At 40.6% G+C, this 18,555-nt stretch overlaps 1 protein-coding gene across 16 annotated transcripts in view; it reads left to right on the top strand.

Annotated features, from left to right (window-relative positions):
* The first annotated feature begins 44 nt into the window (after window positions 1-44).
* The window catches only part of CDHR1 (cadherin related family member 1), a 70,210-nt gene continuing 51,699 nt past the window's right edge, over window positions 45-18,555 (top strand). For 4 of the 16 annotated variants that reach the window (XM_064430240.1, XM_064430233.1, XM_064430232.1 and 1 more), the window contains exons 1-4: window positions 3,542-5,297; window positions 7,662-7,724; window positions 10,299-12,606; window positions 17,766-17,887. The gene's annotated coding sequence lies outside the window, so the exon portion shown is untranslated. Of the gene's footprint in view, window positions 2,721-3,425; window positions 3,508-3,539; window positions 5,298-5,339; window positions 5,589-7,661; window positions 7,725-10,298; window positions 12,607-12,810; window positions 12,907-15,924; window positions 15,986-17,206; window positions 17,262-17,765; window positions 17,888-18,555 lie in introns of those variants that run through there. The other 12 variants (XM_064430237.1, XM_064430243.1, XM_064430241.1 and 9 more) reach the window with 10 other exon arrangements.

Below are 18,555 nucleotides of genomic sequence, written 5' to 3'. Positions count from 1 at the left end.
TTCCTAAGCAATGCAATACGTCCTCATCCTTCCCCGTCTTTTCTAAGAAAAATGATGCTACAAGTTAAAAAAACCCAGCAGGCTGGAAAACCAAATACAAATTGCATGCCTTATAGCACTACATTCCTTAAGGACTTCTGAAGAACTTGTAGGAGCAAGAGCCACTGATCAGATTCCTCCTCCTGCCCAAGACAATGTAAGAAAACAAAATTCCACATGTGTTTTACAAATTATATTTGAGTCCCAAGGGGGTGAGAAGCTGAAATGCAGAAGCTAAGCTGAAATGCAGAAATCTCACTCTGTTTATGTCTCGTACACAGATGGATTCATACAGAACTTGGGCTCTTAAAAGCAGAGTTCTCCTGTCCCATGAAATTTTCACCTGAAAGTAAAGCCATTGCTGCTGAAGTCTTTTTTCTTTTACTGCTTCCTAGTCACATAAAGTACAACTGAGGTGACCATAAATGCTTTAGTGGACAGACTGTGTTCAGTGCATTGAAGTGGTGCCCAGTAATCTGGATTGTGGGATTTTAGCAAGCTGACAACAATGGAACAGTCCATCAGCAATGGGACATTCTCCTCAAATGTCTCTCTGTTGGAGGTGGCAGGAAGAAAAGTTGAAATTCATACCATTTTAGAAATGAAAAGATCTTTAGCCTCTAAATTCCTTAGTTCAAGTTCTACACTTTTTTACCAACTATGTAATAGTTTGTATGAAACAAACTTGATTGTATGAGTTGATTGGCACATCTACAATGTACAGAATAACCAGAAAGAGGTGACAGTGGCCAAGTAACAGCATTAGGACAAAACACTCTGTTATCTCTGCAACCACCTCCTATCAGATAGCAGAGACAGGGCTTATTCATGTCTTTAAGAAAGAGATTAATATGCAGAACAATCTCAAAATCTTTCCAAATGCCTAGGGGCTGACATCTGCACAGTATTCTCTATTTTGGAGGCTTTCCAGCTGAAGTAAACACCTTATCTATTCAGGAGAAAGAGTGAGATGCCTGCCCAGACATCTGTCATTGTACCCTCTTCACTTCCTCTTACCAAGTTTTCTGGAATGAAGCATTGGGAGCATTGGGCAGCCAGACTAGTTGCTTTTACAGAAGACCAGACAGACTTCATATTCTTCTGTCATCTTTCTGAAAAACAAAGTGCTGAATGAAACAAGGACGAATCCTTATCCCTGGTAAGTGGCAAGAGGGATAATCTTCCATGCTTAGGTGCCTGTTGTTTCCCTACTTCTGGGAGAAGTAACATGCAGTGGGAACAGATCTGCCTCATGGTGGGAAGGTTACACTCCATAATGAGAAGGTTACACAGCTCCTCTCATCACCCTGTCATGGAAGTGTGAGGTCTGGCTGATTACCTGTCAAAAACAGTCTCTTAAATCACATCTTGCCTGAACTAGAAGACTGGGCTACCACAAAGAAATGTTTCCATCACACATAGCACACTGAACACTGCACCTAATGTAAGTTTTTCTGGCCTGAACCCTTGCCTCATTTCATTATGCTGTTTAGAAGCCTACAGCAACCAGATAAACCACATCTAAAGCTTGAAAAACTAGAGAGAGAACTCATTAACTAAGCAGGGGGAAAGGGAGAACATCTGTTTTTTCACATTTGCCACATTCCCAGCAGGAGGAAGGTTAAAACTAAGCAAAATGAAAACAGCTGCAAGTTCCATTTTAATAGCACTATCTAGGACAGTGACCTGTGAAGAGAATGGAGTGAACACACAGAGTCTGGACACCCTGAACAGCACACAGATTCACAGGCACACCAGCTGGCAGCTCTGCAGAGGCTTTACTTGCAGGCACAAGGTAAGGAGTGGCAGGACACTCATTGAAAAAGCTGTGTCAAAGATGGTTTAAACCTTGTTCAAGGACAGTCTTCAAAGTGTTTACCAGCTCACCATAAAACTGCTAGAAGAAATTATAACGTCAGTCTTGTCCTTCATTCTGATCCTTGTTAGTATATCCCACATGTTGTCACTCCTGCTTCTGATACAGTGACTGCTACTGCAGCCTTCAGCTTCTACACTATGTTCCCTCCTTCAAAAACAGACCAGCACATGCTCCCGGATAACTGTTGGTTCACCATAACTGGTCTATATTGAATTAAATTACTTTGTATCCTTAAAGTTCTTAAATATTTCCTGCCTTCTCACAGCTCAAAAGTTAGTTTCACTTAGCTTTAAATTTAACAAAACCATTTGCTCCGTGTTATTCTCCTTATGTCACAAACAGCTGTTTAAACCTGATTAGAAGAAATTTTCATATACAAAATACAGATTCTTCTTAGAATGGCATGACCTTTAAAAAGTATTAGTGAATCTTATATTAACATACCACTTCCAGAAATAATGACTCTGAAGATTGAAAATTTAAGAGTTTTGGCAAGCACAAATGGAGACTCTGGATCATGCCTTAATTTAACATTAAGAAATAAAACTACTTTCTTTAAGATATTGAGAGACATCCTATGTGGCTTTTGAACACCAGGTATTAATGTGAACATAATGCAAATCTCAGGATGCATCCCTTATTTACCTGGATGATACAGAAGTACCTCTGCACTCAATTTCAACCTTTTTTTCCGACTGGAAAGATGTACAGCAGCTGCTGCTCATTTAATAAAAGTCCTGTCCTACAGAAGACTATCATACAGATGCTTCAGACTTCCAGCTGACAGACCCTAAGGACACAGGTTAGCAGGCTATTTACTAATCTGTGGTTTTATTCCATCTCCTGTCTCCAGCCATTCCCTTGACACAGTTCTGTCTCATTGTTTTGTATAGTCTGTAACCTTATTTGGTAAAGACTTTTATCTCAGGGCAAGTCTAAAGATTATGCTAGGTCATTGCTTCTAGTCTTCCATTTTCAGTTTGCTTAACATTTCCTGTAACATTAGCATTTATAGAAGCATATGAAACAGGGCATTAAGAATTACAGGGTTTAACGACAGCAAAGATCATCTTTTACAGCCTGAAATTTAAGATATAAAGCACAGGAATTTCTTCTGAAAGTATTCAGTTTAGGAGGAAAAATGTCTTCCTTAGCTATGTTTCTTCTCAAAACTGGTAGGCAAGATACAGTGTATGGACCCCAATACCTACTCAAAAGAATCTCTCAAGGTTTGCAACTAGACCTCTCAATTGGTGAAAATAAACAAATAAATTACAATATCCTCACCCCAATAAGTTATATTAATAAATTCATGCAGTATTTTAGTTTTAGAAGGTTTTCAGGTTTTCTCTTTGCATTCCTAGAGCAGCCTGACAGTAAGACAGCACAAACTCCTCAAACAGATGCCGTCCTTGAAAAAATTGGTGCTTGTTCCTATCAACCCCCTCTCTGGGGCTTTTGGGTGTGCAGTGATGACTGTACAGGTTTGCCTCATTTCCCCTCATAGTAGCTGGAAGGCTTGGATTGTTGTAACAGGAGACCAAGTAGCAGCCTGCCTCTTCCGCACAGAAAACAAGTGGGGCATTCAGGTAGTACACGCTGGGTTTTTTTTGCTTGGGGTGATTGGTAAAGTCACAGTGCAGTGATGTATACTTAGAAAAACAAGTCTTTGTAAATAACTTCCATTGCCAATATTATGTTGTGAATATTTCAGAAGAAAGATGGGGTGTTTTGAGGTATGTGTTGGCAGCACTTTTTGTTTCAATGGGCATAGTTGGAAGTGTCAGTAGCCATTACGTGATGAGGTTCTGTTTTGCAACTCATCTCCCATCTTACCTGGTTGCTTTTCTGTATTCATTTTTCATTTCATATCATGCACATGAAAAGAGAAGGTGATGCTTCTAGTGTAGGCTAAAAATACATGAAAAATTATTTGGGTATTATTGTGGTCTAACCCCAGCTGGCAACTAAGCCCCACACAGCCATTCACTCACTTTCCCCAGTACATGAGCTTGTCTGGAACTTTCTCAGAAAGTGTGATGCAGATAAAATACTGTACTTACCTGGTGAAATCCTTGCTTCAGTGCTACTCAGACAGCCTGATGGAATGTTGCAGAAAAATTACTCTCCTACCAATCCTTTCTTGTGCCTTATTGACATTTCAGATTTTCTGCAAACCTTTGCGAGTAGGCTGACCGGCTCCATTTTACATGCTTAGTTTATGTTGGGATTTATGTTATTTGATTCAGTCCTAACCAGCAAAAGTGTTCAGTTTAGAAGTACAAAATAAGGACTCACACCCATATGTTTCAATATTCAAAAGAAGCCTGAGATCATAACAGCAACATTGTTGTCATTCATCTTTCTCTGCATCAACTGAACTGTAGAAGTCCCTCCTGACCTGCTCAGCAGGGAGATGAACTAACAGCCTTACTACAGGCTGAACAAGGTGTGCCAGTGTGAGGCAGGGCTTTCATAAAGCACTTTGAAGGTAATGCTATCTTGTAGCAAGTTTTGTTAGTGATTTGATTCTTGAACCTTGGTAATGCCGGCCTTGGCAAACAAAAAAGGCTGTCAGGCATTAGCAATCTTCACCATATATGGATATTGCTAGGTAGGACTGCAGAAATAAGCTTTTGGGGCTAAATTTGGTAGATAAAGGGGTGACCCAATTTGGAAGGCTGCTGATGAATGCAAGAAACAAGCTAAATCCCAAACCTGAAATAGGAAACCTTTAAAACATGCTGGGAGCAATATTTGTGCACCAGAGTGAAGCCTTTTATCCTGCTGTAATTCCAGGTCTGGGTGGCTTGCAGATACTGCTCCCACCTTTTAAGGCTACATAACTTTTAACATATTCTGTTGTTAGAGACCCAAATCTTACCAGATTAAGCTGGGAGAATTGAATGCTCTCAAATCTGAACTTTTTGCCTTTTTTAAGAGACATGGCTCTATAGTTGATCACTCCTTAAAAGACTTCTTTTTTTTTAATTATACTCTGTGAACCTTGATACTACGTTGAATTTGATGACTTCTTAATCTTAACTGTTAGCTGGAATCTTCACAACTTAATTATTCAGATATAACAGAAACTGAGATGTTAATAATAAACTCAGAAATCTGCTGCTTAACCAGCTGTCTTGTTAATTATGGTAACAACACACTGGCAATTGCTTTGATTAAAACACCCTGGGTTTGGTTTGCCTTTTCAAGCCCCAATCACTGTCCATACAGATTCAGTTCTGCTGTGCTCTCTCCCTTGCTAAGCGTGCAGAGGAGCACACCAGGTCCTCTGGAGAGGCTGCTGTGAAGCACAGGACAAGGATTCTGCCTCAGAACATCCCTGTGTACTTTAATGCTTCAAGCTCCTGTGTAACTGGTAAGGAACTCTCTACGCTGCCTCATTCTGAGTAAATTGCTTCTTGAAATAGGAAGTGCTGTTTCTTTTCGTCTGTTGAGGTACAATACAAAGGCCAACTCTCCACCCATTCTGAACATAACATTCCTTTGGCACTGTCTTATAAAAAGCTGAGGTTGTGCTGGAGGAGACCAAGACACTCCTTCAGCCTCCTGAGAAACGTCTCGTGACTGGTTGGAAGGATGAAGCTCCTGGCACTTTGTGGCTTTTTGTTTGTCTGTCTTTTGTGCCTCAATGTCTTTGTTGCAGAAGGTACAGTACTATAGTCTTCTAATACAGCTTTCTCTTTTCCTGTTCTTTCCTTTTTTGATATAAAATGCTTATTTACTATGTTGATTTTAATTAAAGGAAACAAACAGAGCTTGACAATGAAAAGGAGGATTGAGCTTAGAAAAGGACTTAGACTGCACAATGTGGTAGCATATCAGTGCTTTGGTTTGTACAGTAGTGTTTCCTCTGCCATAGCCTGGTGCACAGCATGATTAACTTTTACCTTAATCTGTGTTCTGAAATCTGGTCTTCTGAAAATACATTCTCTTATATTTTCCCAGTAGATAACCAGCCATCCACCAATGTAAAAATAGTATAATTTTCTCAGTAGTGGGAAATGTGTTAATGCAAAAGGCTTCTACCCTTATGAAATATGAGAACATGAATCTGGTTAACAGAGTATATGATAAGTTCTTTATAGAACAGTGAAACAAATCAGAGTCTCTTCTCACCTTCAATCAGTCTAAACTTTGTTTTCCTTTGTTTTTTTGTTGGTTGGTTGGGATTTTTTACCACTGATAATCAACATTTCATCTGAAGTACCTTGAGGCACTTAGTTACCATTTTGCAGTATTCCAAATTCACAGAGCAGTTAAAATCCTGAAAACAGAGGATTTCCCATCTGTCTATGGCCACATCTCTGCAGATGTCCTTGTGCATTTCCAGAAGGACAGTTCAGTAGCATTTTTAAATTGAAAGATGCAATCTAGAGTTACCTGTGCTGATTTGAGGTTTAATATTGTGAATCTCTGAGACTCACCATGATTTTTCACAGTGTGTATTTCATACAAGATGTAGAGAGCAAATGTGAGACAAAGAAAAACAAATAAGCTAAGTGTCCAAAGGTCAGGAGCAGCAGACTTGCCATGCTTGATATTTTCTAGAAACCTTTCTAAGAATAGTTTTATGTGTAAATATGAGCATGGAGAAACACGTGGAAGCTGTTTTTCTAACTGGTTAAGTCAGCTGCCCAGTTTTGTCATTTACTGGTGTCTGTGCTGGTAGAGCTATTTGCCAGAGGAGTGGTACCTGAAGCCCTTCTGCTTTCTTTGCCTTTTCTACTTCTTTTTATTCAGGTTTTTCCATAACACTTGAGAAAAACTTTAGGAACAGTGCAAGGGGAGTTGTAGAATTTCTAGAAGTGTTTTCAGGAGCATAAAGGAAGCCTGTCCAGGAAGGACAGGAGATGGCCCTATCAATAAAACACAAATGAATACCTGCCACTTCCCATAATAGTGTTTCCTCCTTGTTGATGTGCATGGTACTTCCATGAGTCACAAGGTGAGGAGGAAACGTGCAAAGGACACTGTTCCTTATCTGTAAGCATAGATGTCAAAGTAAAAGTGTCTGGGTGTGCAAGATAAATGTACTTTGCATGTTAAACCTGTTACATCAGAACTAAATTATGGTGGTATGATAGCTCAGCCTCCATCACCAGCCTGGACTGTAAACTGTGCCTCAGTGATTTCCAGAAACATTGACCATATGTTAGATTTTGTTGAGGAGAAATCATCTATCTCTGTCCTTTCTGCTCCACCCCAGCTCCAGAGTAAACCTTCTTTTCCCCCCTTTATTGTGACCAGCACTGTGGTCAACTGCAGTCAACAGCTCACTGTGTGTGGTGGGAGGGAATATTTCAGTGGCTTTGCCCATCCAAAGCAATTTATTCTACACTCCTGTGCATCTGGACACAGAGATGCTCTTTTTTTCCTGTTGGTAATTTTTTATATTTTCTTAAGGTGGTGTAACTGTAATCGTATTGCCTGCCAGTGTGACATTTTGAAGGATAAAGAAATCTTTACAATGTGTATCTGATGCATCTATGAGTAATGATGGAAAAGAGCAAATAAGTTCCTGTTCCACACTAGGGACAAAGCTGTGCAGAGATCTATAAATCAGTCATGATAATCCTTTGTTTTACAGATCTCTCCACACAAGGATGTCAGTGGTAAATACAGTAAGCAAAATGTCTGTGGACTCTGACACATTTACTGTATGGGTACAGTTATTTGCATTACCTGTCTCCACTGATAATGTATTATTTTTCACCCTTAGGGCAGAAGGGTAGAAGACGCTGCTGCTCAAAAGCATCTCAACTCAACAAAAATGCACATAAAGGTAAAAAGATTTACAGTTTCATTAGATGAATTAGGTAATCATAAGAGAGAAATCACAGCATTCTGGGTTTTTTCCATCTGTAAACTTCACAGAATTTTCTATGCAGGTAAATATTAGCTTCAATGAATCACTGAGAACTTGTTCTCCTTTTCTTAGGAAACTTACTGAGTCTTTGGATTGGGAAGAAATGAGATTAGAAGAGATTAGAACCCATTTAACGCCCATTGTATAAAACAATCAAGAGAAATGTGATCAAGTCTGATTAAAGGAGTGTCAATGGTCCTCATTGATAAGAGCAGTTGCAGAAGTGAAATATTATCCTGGCTTTGCCCTGCTGTATTCCATCACCATTCATCTGTGGCTGTATTCATCTTTATGTTTTGAGAGATCAACCAAAGTGTGGTTCTGTAAATTCCCAAAAATCCAATTTTTGAACCCACAGCTTTACCAGGAAAAAGAATTAGCTCAGATTGAATTTGTTCTAAATATGTGCTTGTAAAGACTGTGCAAGTACATCATATCCCTGGTTTCAGTGAGACCTCAGTGGAAAAAAAGCTAAACCATGAAAATGTCTAGGATAAAAGGATTAGTATGCTCTTTAGAATCTTAGCATCTTAAATCTTAATGTTTCTAAATTCAATGAAATGTCTAGCTGATAACTTCTGTTAAACTCTAAAGATAAAGAATTTGATCTAGAATAGTTTATTTCCTATTTCTAATCTTTTAATCATAAAATTACTAATTTGAAGTACTGAACAAATTAATTCTAGCTGATAAAATATCTTAAATGCTTTATTACTTTTTATATTTAGATAACTTAGGTGGAAATCTTTGTGTTACTCCACAGTTTTTCTTTAACTGGAGCCTTTCCTTCCTGTCCAGTCTCCCAGTGCTGAATCATGGGCTCTGTTTTATAGGCAGAGTCCCATTGGTACCAGGAGCAGTGAACAAACTGCAGAATTATTATGGGTCAGGGGTTTGTAGCTGTCTGGGGCTCCTCATTTAATCAGCAGGTGTAGTAGCAACTGAGGACTTGAGCAATAGCAGGTTCCCAGCTGGCCCACAAGGCCTGGGGGGATGTGCAGTGCCAGAGGTACAGAGGTGGCTTCTGTCACTCCTGGCCTGAGCTGGATTGCACGTGCTGCTGCCTGCCTGATCCTGCTCCTTTTCCACATTACTGAGACTTCATGTGATCAGCACATGAAGTGCTGTTACTATTCAATCTGAGTACTTTCTGCTATCTGACAAAATTGGGGGTGTTTCAGGCTTTTTTACACGCAACAGGCATGAAAACTCTCTGCTAAAAGTGCTTGCAAAGAGAATGTTCCTTTGAAAGCCGACTGCTGTTTCCTGGGGATGAAGTCCAGTGATGCTGGTCTCACAGAGAAGGTGTTGTGCTGAGGGGGAGAAAGGAGTGCAAAGGAAGCACTCCATTGAAACCTGTAAATTCATCACAAAGATCTCCTACAGATGTAATCTGAAATGCTTTCCTGTGCTGCAAACACAGTAATATTTTACGATCTTTGCTTGTCCCATTACACTGTGTAGAGTAATGTCTCAGAGCATTCCAATATGCTTACTGTAATCATCTGCTGTCCTTACCTGCAGCCAAACCTTTTTTAGGTCAGAGGTTGTTGTTTATTTGCTTCCATATAAGGTGCATCTTTCTGCTGCAAATTACTTCCTCAGATCTGCTTCTATCAAAATGCTTGATCTGAATTGGTTTCTACTCTTATTGAGAGGCAGTTGTTAAAGCTTGGGCCTAATGCAGCAACTGCCCAAAGCTGAATTCTTCTGTTTTAATGTGCGGTTTTTGACCGGAATTGTACAATGTTGGCTTTGTTTTGTATTGTTGCTATGAGATTTCTGGGTGACTTGTGCTGGCTTTTTTAGGGGGTTATTACTTGCTTTATAGTCTGCAGGAAAAGCACGGGGACTGTTTTTCAGCATTGCTCTGCACTGTTCTCTGTGCTGGGCAATTGCCATGGGCAAGCTGCAAAACCACTTGGAGACCAGCTCAGTGTGGCTTGAGGAGAGGGTTATGTATAACCATATATAACCAGACTGGTTACTTCTTTTGAAGCAAAACCACTGATTTCCTAGAATGTTGTCATTCCAGCAGAAACAACTGCTGTCCCAGAAAGCAGATGCTTCAAGCCAATGTCAATCTATGGCTTCTGACCAGGAAAAAGGGAGAATGTGATGATAGTAAGGGGAAGATACTGTTTAATGTGTCAATTGAAGAATTCAAGCTCTGGAGAGACAGTAGCACCATCCTGTGTCTATGAAGACCTTCTCCTGACTATAGAAACTTCCAGCAGCAGCAAACTTGCAGTGATTGAGCACCCTCACTAAAGGGAAAATAGGCTGCTGGGAGTCAGTGACCTCCAGCAACTAATGAAAAGGAAAAAAAAAAATTGCCATCACGTTCCTGTTTATTTTCAGATCACTGCTAATCTAAGCCTGCCCACTCAAACATGGCTGAATTTCAGATACTAAAGTTTTGTGCCGTTCTTCACACTCCCAATTAAACAAATCTCTCCATTTTCTCTCTTTTTTATGTTTGTTTTACAGGTGCAAGTTTTAAAATTGCTCCAGTGGAAAAAAGGAGACCTTGCAAGCCTTGTTCTCAGCCAGTCCCTCCGTTTTCTGGACCACTTCCACAGCTAAAATAAGCAGACTGAGAGGAGGCTGAAAAACATCTGCCTACATGCACAACCAACAGTGCCTCACTATCTTGAGGACCCTCCTTTCACAGAGAGGACATGAGTGTACATTGCTTTCTGTCTGGAGAAAGGCTTCATTACTTTGTGTTAATTCATTAATGTTTATTCATTCCTTCACTCAGGCACCTTTGATAGTATTAACTTGGCAGAAAGAGTCTGGCAAAGCTGTCTGGCTGTCACCAGACTTTGTGTTAGTGGAATATTCTTCTGTACCAAGCAGGGATTTAGCTCCTCAAAGAGCTAAGAGAATGAGGAAAGCTGGTTGAAGAGGTAGCTGTTTTGCATTTCTAAATGCCTTTTAGGCATTCCATTGCCTAAAAAGGTGGTGAAGGGTTGATGCTTTTGTTTCTAGTTATCAGTATACATGCATATTTAACCTTTTCTTGAATCATTTATTTTATAGTAACAAAGGTGTTTGTTTATATGTTTATATGATCATCAAGCATTGATGATTTTTCCTGCAGCCCTCATGCTCGATGCTTGCAATCCACTTGGAAGTAAATTTCTGCAAATGATAAAAATATCATCATTTACAAAGGGCTGAGGAACTAGATAAGCAGATTATTAAAATAGTGGTGATTGGCCAGATTCAAGTAAGCTTTTCAATATGTCTTCCAAGGGGGCTAAATCTGACTTTAAAATCAAAGTGGCCTGGTTTTAACTGCCTTAAGAGTGTCATCAGGTGGTTATTGAAGAGCATACTGAAAAGATATTAAACCTAATCAGATTTCATCTGTTCCTCTGAAGCCAGAAGGCAGCTGTTCTTTCAAGACAGCAGAATTGTGTGATCACCTCAACAAACAAAGCTTACTGGAGCATGAAATAAATGCTAAGAATAATACCAAAGGGCTGAATAACAGAGAAACTGAAGCACCTGCTGATACTTTAGCCATGTATCATCTGTCCTTTCCTAACTGTCCTCTGTGTTGCCGCTATTTCTCTGCCTGGGGGAGAGTCCTTAAAACTGAATTACTTGCTTGTTCATAAATTCAGTTCTCCTTCTAGTGAATATGAGGAGGAGTAGAAACCTTTTCTGCTGCTGGGTAAATTGTAGATTGCAAATAGTAATTTTTCTGTCAGTCCTCATAGTACTACTCTTTCTGTTAACATAATTGTCAGTATGATAGAAATGGTTTCAGTGCCCTTCACAATTTGGGGGGAGTTGAATGGGAACAGTCAGAGGTCTGTTGTAATTCACACAGGCAAATGCAATTCCAAAAGGTCAGGTTTATGGGCACTTGCTCAGGGTCCTGCTCTTATTGAGAATGTTTCTATTGTACTGAACAATTGAACCTATTCCTGGCTCTTCTGTGTGCTTGCTATTACTTTATTTTCATATTGGTTTTGAGAGTAGGTAGATCTGACACTCAGCTTCCTATTTTTGAAGACCTGACCATGCATAGCACTTTTTATATCAAGGATAAAGGAACTGCCAGTCCTCCTTGCAAGACCTCTGAATCAGGAGGTTGATGAAGGAACTGTGTTTCACTGTTCAGTTGCTGATCAGGGGGGCAGCATATTTTATTTCTATTGTTTTGTGGAGCTCACAGAAAAAATCTGTAGAATATTAATGACAAGTAAATGTAAAAAATATTTCTGGTATTGATTGCAGCAGAGTTTTTCTCTGTAAAATATGGCCATGTGTTTACAAGTCTGTATAAAGCTTCACTAACAGGTTTGAGGATTCTCTTTTCTAATGTGAGCTTAAGGCCTTTTATATCTGAAAAATGTTGTGATATTTTCCTCTTTGCCTTACACCCTCCAAGCAGCATGCTCCAAACTCTCCAACCCTCCTTCAGGCAAAATGTTCCCTCTGATTAAAAAAAGCATAAGCCCTAGAGACCACTAACACATTCTTACAGAAATATTCTGTGTAGACACACAATTTGTGGTGATTGGGGTGGGGCTGTGGCAGAGCCTCATCCCCAGTGGGCACAGCTGTGAGCAGCAGGTGAGCAGCACTGACAGCAATGAGCCAGGGAGTGCCCAGGGGCACTGACCAACCTCCAAAGGGAGCAGAGGGCACACAGGGGCAGGGCATCAACGTGAGGGGATAAAAGGCTGGGCTGAGGAACAAGAAGGGCAATGCTTGCAGCCCCTTCTGGAGTGGAGTGATGTTACTCTGTATGAGCAGACACCTGAAGCCTTCTGATGTGGTATGGTGTTACTGTGTATGGGTGAATGCCTGAGGCCTTCTGAAATTGTATGGTGATGCTCTCTGTGGTGGCTGTCTGGACTGTGGCGTGTGCTGTGACAACTCTGGATCTCTGGAGAGATCCCAGCACATAATTTAATGTATTTTAGTAGGCTTCAGTCCCTGGTTGGGGGCTGTTCCAGCTAAAGATACTACTTGTCTAAAGTCCTAGCCTTGGCTGAGCAGACTACAGCAGGAACCTCCAAATAATTTCAGCATGGATTGTGACTGCTGCCCAAATGCTTTGTTGCTTCTTACAGAGGTATAGAATGTTGTTGTGTCCTCTTGAAAGTAATTCCTCAGCAGACTTTGACTCTTATGTACCAGGCCATTTCCCCATGTGCTTACAACAGAGCTACCATCTGATCATGGTTTCACTTACAGGCATCTGTTGTTTCTTTGTATTTTCCTTTCACTTCTACATGTATTTGTCTGGCATTACTGGAAGAGAAACATATTTGTTCAGTGGCTTTTCAAAATACACAAGCTGTATGCTTATATAAAGTACATTTATCTTGTCCAAGCTGACAAATGCATTTTTTGTGGCTTGTGTTTGTGTGCGCAGTCGGCTGTCAAGTAAGAAAATTGCACAGGCTTTAAGTTGCAATAAAGATGTTTTTGAAGTGTCTCTATGCCTGACAGAACAAATGCTGAATCCTGGTCTGACCCTGTCAATTAAGTGAGCCAGGTGCCTCCTCACTTTGTTTACAGCTTAATACCACCAGCTAACACCAAATCGGCCTGTTTTATTTGGCACTGACTGTGAATTGTCAGGAGCACAGGAGAAATGATCCCTGCTGACAGGACTCTTGGTTTAGAGGCAAGTTTTTGGGATATCTTTTCTAACTAGGTAGTAGGAGAAATAAAAATCTGTATTCTTTATACAAAATGTTATCCCAAAGCTGTAATGGGGGCTCTTGACATTGGCCTTTCAGCTCTCTAGACTGGCTCACAACTCAAGGGCCTGGGTATCCTCAAGGAATTCATGATTTTGGCTCTAGAGAAGTTCTGTTTATCTAAAATGTGGACTACAGGGGCAACTTCTTGTGATCCCATTTGCCAGGAAAACTACACTTCATGAGCAATGTCATTTCAAACAATAATCTCAGCTGGAATATAAAAGCAGAAGGATGTTTCCTGTGTAGATACATGGCTAACTCTTGCCAAAACTGAATAGAAGACTCATGGTGGCTTCAGTATTCATTGGATCAAGTCTGAGGACCTGTTGCCTGACTCTGTTTTGTCCAAAGTTATTGCTAGATAGATTTAGGAAAATGTTTTCAGATTGTGGAGGCAGGTCAGATGCATATGCATTTTTTACCAAAGTGTTTTCTGAGGAGAATTTGTTCAAAGCTTGTCTCTTTTGTCCCTCTTGTAGATTGAGGGGAAAACCCACTTATACGTCTTTTTTACTTCAGTTGTCACTAGATATAAGCAGTTATCTTTACCATAGCTAAGTGCTCTGCAGGACTAATTTTTTTAATTGCTGTTGGGGAGCAAGGAGAGCTCCCTAATGGCAGGAGCAAGGGTGTTGGTTCCAATCTACGTGTGCTTTCAGTATTATAAGACTTAGAGCAGCCATTGGATAATCTACCTTGCTTTTGAACACATGACTGTTCCATCATGCTTTGTCTTCTGATGTTAGAGCAGGGCTCTCAATACTGAAGGAATTCCCAAGAATTACTCCTGTTTCCAGTGTCTCAGTAGTGGATCTCTGCTAGAAACATTCAGGATATGGATTTGTTCACCTTGTCATTCAACCTTTGTGCCAATATCTGTTTCTGTGTTTAAGATGTACTGACTGTGTGTATATTTAAGTGTGAGGGATTTAAGCCCACGTTTCCAGGCTGATATTCCACAAGGGAGCTAAGGACAGATTTCCTATAGGATAAGCACCTTACACTCACAATGCCATCTGGTCAGGCTCTGAACACGTTATCAGAGAAATCAGGTCACTATGTGCCTGTGAATGATCCTCAGGTGAACGTGACTAGTCTGGCTTCTGCAGCCTCACAGCCACAACAACCTCAGCTGATTTGTGGAGTAAGGAATTTACAATTAAAAATTGTAAAGCATGTATATTTTATTCCAGCAGGAATAATGTTGCAGGTATGTTTTATTCCAGCAGGAATAGTGTTGCAGATGTGTTTTAATCCAGCTGGGATGCATGAGGGATATTTCCACCAAAGACATGCGTACGTGGTGATTGCAGGTTTAAATATATATTGATCCCCCAAGCCCACACCTCCCTGCCTGCCCATTCCCTGCACAGAGTCTTTGGTGGTTGTGGGTGGGTTTGTTTGATGAAGTAACACCATCTTCCTTGATGTTCGCTGCTTGGCAGTGGTGGTTTGGCTTTCTCTTATGTCAGTTTGTCCTGGCCAAAACCAGGAGCCTGGTTCATGCTGGCTCCTTGAGCAAAAGGTTCTGCTTTATGGATTTCAACAATACCTGAGTCTTGCTTTACTAAGTTTTGTCTTTATGGCCTTTACCTAGCAACTAAATTGTTATGTGTTCTGTTACAAGTTGTCTCTACTTAGAAGGTTACATTCCTGTAACAAACTGTGTTCTGTACTTTTGCAAATTTGTTAAATAGGCTATATATATTTCTCTTTTCCTCCACCTGCCTAAGTACATTAAATGCTTCTAAAATTCTGAATTTTCATATACATATAGTTTTCCCATATCACAGTTCTCCCAAGAAGCTCTCACACCAGAGAGACACTCAGGCTGCAGCTGGGATGTTCCTTTAGGAGCTGATTGCTCCCAGCTGCTCATACAGCACAGGCACTCAGGGCTGATGATTTACGCCTGCTCTAGGAGGCACTGGGACCCCAGCATTCAAAGGTTCCACCACACAAAAATGCCTGTTTGTTCACTGCCCAGCAGGCACCTGTGCATGTAGGGTCACAGTTTGTGGTGATTGGGGGTGGGCACAGCTGTGAGCAGCACTGACAGCAATGAGCCAGGGAGTGCCCAGGGGCACTGACCAACCACCAAAGGGAGCAGAGGGCACACAGGGGCAGGGCATCAACATGAGGGGATAAAAGGCTGGGCTGAAGAATCAGAAGGGCAATGCTTGCAGCCTTCTGGAGTGATGTTACTCTGTATGGGTTGAAGCCTTCTGAAATTGTGTGGTGACATTCTGTGTGTTGTGGCCATGTCAACTGCAGCGTGTGCTGCGACACATACAATCATTTAACTGCACTGCTGTCACTCCATTTGTGATGTGTGCTGCAGTCACAGCAATGGTTGCATCCTGGCTAAAGGAACTCTGAGTGCAAAAGCCAAAGAGCAACAGGGTTTCCCCTCAAGCACCTGATAAGCAAGGTGCTGCTTAGGTCAGGGAAGAAGAGTGCTTTTCTGTTGGGTTTTGTCATGTTGTTTGGTCTTCAGCGCTGATGCCAACCTCAAGGAGGCAAAAAGACGTATTCCTGAGGCATCCTTTGGTGCTCGCCTGGTCTCTGAAAAGTAATTCTCTGTAGAATTCAAATTGTCTCCCAAAACTGAGATGCACTGGAAAATGCTGTCTTTGCTAGGTGGGTCCTCCGGACAAAGCTTCCTGTTTGCATTGTCCCAGAACCCTGTGTCCCAGTCAGTGCCAGTTGTGTGATCTGTTCACTGAGCAATGCTAAAACCTATTTGCATCACAGATTTCTTCCCAAGGGATCAGTATGCCTGTATAGGAAGATGTTTTCATAAAAGAAAAAAAAAGTGTGAAAAAGTCCATCTGTTTATGAATGTTATCAGAGAAACAGTGAGGTGATTGAGAACAAGACTCTGTATGAGCTGAGATAATGCAGCAGTGTGTTCAAGTCCCTCTTTAAAGAATTCTTTTTGACTCAGTGGCTTTCTAGTTTTTAACTTCCATTACTTGGGAAACCATAAATGATGGCAATTGTCACTGTGCTCTTGATGTTGTTTGAGTGTACCAAGGTTAAACAATTCAGCATTTTCCCTTTACTTAGTTAAATACATACCAATACTGCTGCTTTATTCTGCACACATCTTCAGGAGCATGGTTGATGAAAAGAGAGAAAGCACTCCGTGTGTCTTGACCTTAACCTCGTAAGCTCCACCTTTGATAGTCTTTAAAAGGAGCTCCTCTTAAATTTCCATTTAAGTCAGGACTCAGCAGTTTTTAGAACAGATCCTTGAGTCTGAGCCGTAAAGTCAATCTACTCTTCATAATTTTATTATAAAATGTGCTTTGCACTTTTTCCTCTCTTTTTGAACAAAACTTTCTATTTCCTTCTCCAAGATTCTTTCCATGCTTTCTTTTATTTCTAAACATGTCAAGTCTTCTTTCTTGTTAGTTCTCATTGAACAGAAAATTCATATTTTGCCTCTTGGCATGATGGTCCCTCACCCCTTCTTTGTCTATGTGGGATCTCAAAGAAATTCTGAAGGTGAATTTCCTCAACTGCTGAACTACATTAATTTGTCTCCATGAAAATCTGTCCATGAGATTGACTGGAGTGTATATTTTCAAAAAATATCTTGTAAAATGGGGCTGCATTGCTTTTTTTTTTTTTTTGCTTTCAGACACTAATTTTGTACCAAGGACACTTAGAGGATTTGAACATCTCTGTTTCAAGGCTCCATCTTAAAGCCACAGTATGAGAAGGGATTTTTCTGTCATTTAATTTGTATTTCAGCATTCACTGCAGTAACTTTGGATTGTATAATCTTAGTTAGCAGATGTGGAAGTCTTTTCTCAGATATTTTATTAATTCCTCAACATCTATTGTTGAGATTCTTGCTATGTAATTCCCTTGATTTATCTTATTGATAGATTGTTAAAAAAAAAAAGGAAGTACAGCATTTTGAGCTAAAGTACTAGAAAGTGTGGGAGGAGATGGTGAGAGCACAGTGCTCATACGTAGAGCTAGTAGGAATGGAGACAATATTTAGGCTCTCACCAGGTTAAACTATTTGATTTGAGAACCATATACACACAATGATTTTAGAAATCTCTCCAGGCAAAGGGTAGATAGCTGGTGGAAAATGCAAGTGGGAACAGAACAATAGTCTCATGTGTTTTGGAAGTAAATTACTTCAAAGCTGAGTATTTAATATTCTTGGAATAGAAAATCTGTTGACACATAGCTTGTTTTCTAGGTTAAGGACAAGCACTGCTTTGGTATAAGGCTGCCTGGGTACTCAGGTTTCCTCTGGACACAGCAATCCAAGGCAAAGGCTGGTGTGTGCTCTGGCCAGTGGGATCTCCATACCCTAACAAGGTAAGTACCTTGTCACTTAGTCCAGTATGAGGGTTGCTGACTTGTGGGATTCCCTTTGGAGAATGGTTTAAGGCACACACCTGAATTCCCAAGAGAGATCATCAGAAGAGCCACCTGCAGTCACAGTATCATACATTTATGAATCATACATTTATCTGAGTGAAATCCAGGGGCTGCATCACCCCTGTGGCCAAAGTGCTGCTGTGGTTCAGAGCTGATCTCTAGCAAGGGCTTTGGTTCACCTGCAGTCTTTGCATTCATGTCATTCCTGTCCTGAACAGCTGAGTCTGGTCAGACAGTGAAAGGAGCATGTTTCATTTTCATACATCCCTTGGTTCAACAAGTCATGTTACAGTCTTGTAAGCAGGACATCCACACAGGGATGCCTATGGCATGCACACCAGCCAGGAGATTTATGGGGAGAACACAAGTGCTTCTTTGCTCTGCCTAAACAAGTATCATTATTTTTCTCAGCCACACTGAGTAAACTATAAAATCTTGATTTATTCATTATTCACACCCCAACTCTGAGTTATATGTATAATTTTTACAGGCAAAACAATGAACAATACTACTTCTTTCATAAATAACTTGGACTGCCTGTCTGCTGCTAAATGGCATCCTTCACACAGATCTGTGTCATGCTCCACAGCACCACATCCATCACA

This window comes from Passer domesticus, chromosome 8, assembly GCF_036417665.1.
Source record: "Passer domesticus isolate bPasDom1 chromosome 8, bPasDom1.hap1, whole genome shotgun sequence".
NCBI lineage: Eukaryota > Metazoa > Chordata > Aves > Passeriformes > Passeridae > Passer > Passer domesticus.
This window is presented reverse-complemented; position numbering and strand designations above follow the sequence as displayed.